Raw genomic sequence first — 5,618 nt, forward strand, 5'->3', positions numbered from 1 at the left:
GGCGTCATAGCTCAAAGGGTGTGGCTAAAAATGAGTGATATGCGCGCTGTTCTTTGAATTACGGTACTGCTTATTATGTTACACATCAAGTCTTCAAGGTTGTATAGCAAACTACACCTATTGTGGTGTATTGCCTCCACCTACTGTACGGGGTATTGAAACAAAAGTATTCCATTGTGGGAAGGGGCGTAAACCGAGATCATACACAAAATACATCAAGATACCACTCCACTCCTTCAGTCACAGTTCAAATCCCATCCCTAAACAGGCTCAGGTGCCTGTGAGGATGGAGCATTAAATCGACAGGATTCCTTGTAATGCCTCTGCTGTCAAATCCCGGCGTCCCCAAAAAAACATGCTGAAGCAGTGAAGAGAGTGGCTGAGGAAGATGGTACATGGTGAGGGATCCTTAGAGGATTTTTGTGAGTAGGCAGAAACTAAGAGAGTGATGGAAATAATATGTGCTTCAGTAAGGTAGGTTTCTTGGCATTCATAGCTATGGTTGTCAATTGTATTGCAGAAATGGATCTAAAGTTGCAGAAAATAGAGGTTGTGGTGGCAGCGGGAGAGAAATACTTGGGATTGCGAGGTTTTACTGCAGAACAGTTGTAGGGGGTGTTGAGTGGTAGTGCTCTGTCCTCCCAGACCATTAGATGTAGCTAGCAGGAGCAGATAGCTAAAACGCCCCTTTCCTGGAATGACGTGCTAGCAATAGAGCTATCAGTTTATTCTAGGTAATAGTTTAAGACAACACAAATCTATAGGACAAGTACTGTAAATCTAATACAGTCATCAAGGCAGGACCCACTAATTTCATTCATACTGACAAATAAGAAATGCCACATTATCCCGGTCAATAATTGGATGATTGCAGAGCAGCCTGCCTCAGTCTGTCAGGATGTTAATTTTCTATTTCACAAACTACATTGCTTTGCTGCGATTTATTTGATTAATTCTTGTCTCACATGATTTATTCAGCTCTCCTGTGTCCTGCTCCAAGAGATCAGCCAAGTGCTATTCACCTGTGGTGTAAAGTACTTAAGAAATACTTTCAACTATTTTTACTTAAGTAGTTTTTGGGGGTATCTGTACTTTACTATTTGTACTTTTGACAACTTTTACTTTCCTACATTCCTAAAGAAAATTATGTACTATTTACTCCATACATTTTAATTGACACCCAAAAGGTACTCTTTACATTTAGGATGCTTAGCAGGACAGGAAAATTATAAAATTCACACACTTATCAAGAGAACATCTCTGGTCATCCCTACGGCCTCTGATCTGATGACTCACTAAACACATGCTTCGTTTGTAAATAATGTCTGAGTGTTGGAGTGTGCCCCTGGCTTTCCGTAAATTAAAATAAGCAAGGAAATAATGCCGTCTGGTTTGCTTAATATAAGGAATTTGAAATTATTTATACTTTTGCTTTTGATAATTAAGTAAATTTGAGCAATTACATTTACTTTTGATACTTAAGTATATTTCAAATCAAATACTTTTAGACTTTTACTCAAGTAGTACTTCACTGGGTGACTTACACCTCTACTCTAGTCATTTTCTATGACTTTTACTCAAATATAATAATTGTGTACTTTTTTCACAACTGCTATTCACTGACTGCTAGCTAATGAAACACAAATGGACATTTACAGTAGCTGGCTTGACTAGTCAAACATTGGCTAGCTTTCAATAAATTGGCTAAATGGTCAATGGAGTCTTCATACAATCAAAACAATTCGTATTGCATGCTGCATATTTCAAGTGCACTCAAACAGATATTTATCTTATTTCAGTCTTTGGGAGCTAGCTATATCTGTTCCTCTTCAGACAGCAGCTCGCTTCTGACAGGTGACAAATTTGTTTTATCTTACAATTTTAACATGGAATGTGGACAATTCTATTGTCCCTGTCAGGAGCCCAGGCTTTTGCCAAAGATGCTAGAGTTCCCCGTCTCTGGACCACACAAGCTTTAGATTGCATTCTGCTAAGGTCCTTGCCTCTCTCTACATCGGTCAGCTACATTGGTGACCAGGGTGGGATCCTTTCAATATGCCTATAGGGCCTGGACACACATGCGCCTAGAGAGTAGGGGTAATACTGAAGGATGCGGCGATAACAGTTCTACAGTCTCCGTCAGAGGCCCAGGCTTTTGGCATAGATGGTAAAGCTCTCATGTCTGGACTACAACATTGTAAGATTGTGCCCTCCACTGCACTTGATATACATTGATTGGTAGGTTACACTATATTTACATACTCCAAATAGTGCCTGAAGTACCTTTGCTATTTGTCTCCGTACTCAATAATCAATCAATGAATCACATTTATTTCTAAAGCCCTTTTTACATCAGCAGATGTCACAAAGTGCTTATACAGAAACCCAGCCTAAAACCCCAAACAGTAAACAATGCAGATGTAGAAGCACGGTGGCTAAGAAAACTCCCTGGAATGGTAGGAACCAGTGACTAGTCCTCTTCTGGGTGTGCTGGGTGGAGATAAGAGTACATGGCCATTATGGCCAGATTGTTCTTCAAGATAAATAAAAAATAAACACTTTATGGTGTTCTTTGTTCAAATGTATACGCATGAAGTGTACATTATGAAAAGCATGTCACCGTCAACTTTTAGAAGGTTAGGAAAGTTAATCATGTAAACCACTTAATTATACTCACATTCACTGAACATTTAGTGTTTAAAACTCAAACATTCATTTCCCAACTGCTTTTTGTATAATCCTACAGCCTCTGTATCATTCGCCATACCTTATATTCCAATGCATCCAACATTATGCACGTCCACCATGATATTGGGCACCTGCTATTTGAGAACTCATCTGGTATAGAAATCAAACTGGTTTTCTTATTGAAGAGCACACTGTACAACTGTTTTTAGAGAAATTGTATTGCAAGGTATGCTATGTGTGTAAGGATATGCCATATGTATGGGGCGAATATGCATATTCTGCTGACGTTTTTAAACATCCATTCTAAAGTACATGACACACACATCTTTCTATCTACATTTATTTGGGTTTCTGTGCAAATTATATGATAGAATGTTTCTTTAAGCCTGCAGCTAGTTACTTGAAATGAGACATACAATCATGCCAAAACCAATTTAAACATGTAATTCACTAACCGAGAGATCCCTAGCTAATGAAACACACATTTTACAGTAGCTGGCTAGGCTAGTCAAACATTGGCTAGCTTTCAATACATTGGCTAAACGATCAACGAAGTTAACTCTTCGTACGATCAAAACAATTCGTGTGGCATGCTGCACATTTCAAGTGCACTTAAATATCTGTTTATCTTATTTCAGTCTTTGGGAGATAGCTATATCTGTTGCTCGTGTTTTCACAAGAGGCAGTGTTTATGTCGGAGCTAGAAGCAGGCCATTAGCTGCTTTCATAAAGAGTGGTATGTACGAGAGTTATGATTGATTCCAAGTTTGGCAAATTATTCTGAGCAGACAGTGTCGAAATATACTTTTTATGAGAAAATGTGTAAAAATTGAAAGTACCAACGAATTGTATAGTCTTCATAAAAATGTTTTAATGACAACTACAAAACAAATACGCTCCTATTTTTGGCTTCGCCCACCACATATAAACCATGCTTGAAACACGTGTTGTAAAACTGCATTTGTAAAACGATGCCAGACACGCAATTCAATGAATAGATAAACAAATGTGGTAGTAATGTGAAACTGGAATCCCTCTATTTTTTTAACAATGCCAAAACTGCTTTCAAGTGTTTTCCCGTGATTGCATTAAGAATAGTTGTGCATTGACTGTCAATACATGTTTCACTCTCGTAACTTGAATGCGCTTTGAGAGGAATATTTTTCTTATCTGCATGGACCACAGAACAACAAGTCGACAAGCTAAATAGATAAACTATTCTACTATGGGTTTGTCTGATTTTGTTTTAAGAACATTACACGGCAAAATAGTAGCACTGGAAAGTTGCATCCTGAGTGATAAAATAGAGGCTTTGAATTAATTTGCCAGCAGCTACACACCACTGAGTTAAGTGCTGCTGTGGTGCCCTTTATAGACCATTAAATTCCATTCATCTGAACATCGGAGTGTCATCAACAATTATGCTTGTTGGTTCAGTGCACACAGCTTAAAGAGAAAATAACATATTTGAGACAAGCCCGGCGCCACGAGGGGGCGAAATATTGTTCCCCATCAGTTTTGTGTCCCTATTCTGTCCCACAATCTGTCCCCTCCATCATGCCAAACCGATTTGTTGTGAATGCTTCATTCATGCAACTCCCTTGCACGCATACGTTATACATATTTTACCAGTTGAAAAAAACAAACTTTGATTGGCCTTCACAGTAGAAGGGCGGGGTCAATTTGACCGTTTTAGGTTTACTTTCATGGATGGAATTTAGCTAAAGTTAACAGTTAGTTTGGTAACTGATAGCATGATGGATATTAGAAAGTGGCTTCGCCAGGGCACAACGGCAGCATCGAATCAAAGCGGCGGGGAGGGGGAGAAGCCTGCCGCTGAGCCAACACGAATCGCCAAGGCCGTCGAGCCCAGCAGCAAAGGTACCTGCGCAACCGTCTTCCAGCCTGGTGACATAGGAGGGAACCAACCCAACAACTGCAGCCTCCAAGACCGAACCTAGCAGCAGCACCGCTAGGCTATTACAAGCACCGACGCCTCCATTAGTGCCTGACAACCTTGGTGATGAGGAGCCAGTGCAGCTTTGTCTGGGGAAATACCCAACCTGCCTGTTCTGTGGGAGAAAACAGGCATTTTGTAGCACGTTGTTCAAAGACAGAGTGGCTGGAATATTCCTGCAAGGAAATACAAGCACACGGACACTCCCTCTCCAAGAAAACGGCAAAGAGTAGTGAGTTGTAATCTGAAAGAATATGTGGTCAAAACAACAATGGACCGGTAATTAGAGGGAGTGCAAAATACTGTTTTTCAGCACTCGATGCTGTACTGGGAGAAATGTCAGCAATATTTAACTAATGAAACAGCCAACTTGTTGAGGCCCTGTGTGCCTTGCACCCAGAGAATGCAACCTTTATGGATGTCAAAAAGGTGAAATGACTGCTGGTTTTTGTGGAAGCTGAGTTTACTGTTGCATGGCAGTTTCTACAGACTGAAATCGTCTGCTCTGGAGAAGGAAAATGGACTACATTTTGGATAGATACTCCCGGCCTCTAACAGCAATGCCTGTGCTGATGGCATTGAATCTGGGATTAACATTTGGAGCATCCACGGCAATGTGCGAGAACTCTTTTTCAACAGTGAAAATGTTCTGTGAGCACAGACGGAGCATGTTGCACAGCAGGAAAGCGTAGCTTTCAACTGGCTTTGAGAGGGATCTTACAAGCAAATTCCGTGGGGAGTGGAACGAGAGACTGCTGAGGAGGTTCAACACAGCATCAAGGTGTCTGCAACTCTTTTGAATCTTGGTAAGAGCAGGCAGCCTGGCTGGGCTTTTATTATTTTGTTATTTGCTAGTTTTTGGAAATGCGTGGCAAATGTCAGAAATAGGTGTAGATGTGATTGTCTTCATTGGCATTGCTGCCAAGTCTACTGCTTGATTTCTGTGATTGGATTGGAAATGTTTAGTTTATAA

This window comes from Oncorhynchus clarkii, chromosome 10 (genome assembly GCF_045791955.1).
Source record: "Oncorhynchus clarkii lewisi isolate Uvic-CL-2024 chromosome 10, UVic_Ocla_1.0, whole genome shotgun sequence".
Lineage (NCBI taxonomy): Eukaryota > Metazoa > Chordata > Actinopteri > Salmoniformes > Salmonidae > Oncorhynchus > Oncorhynchus clarkii.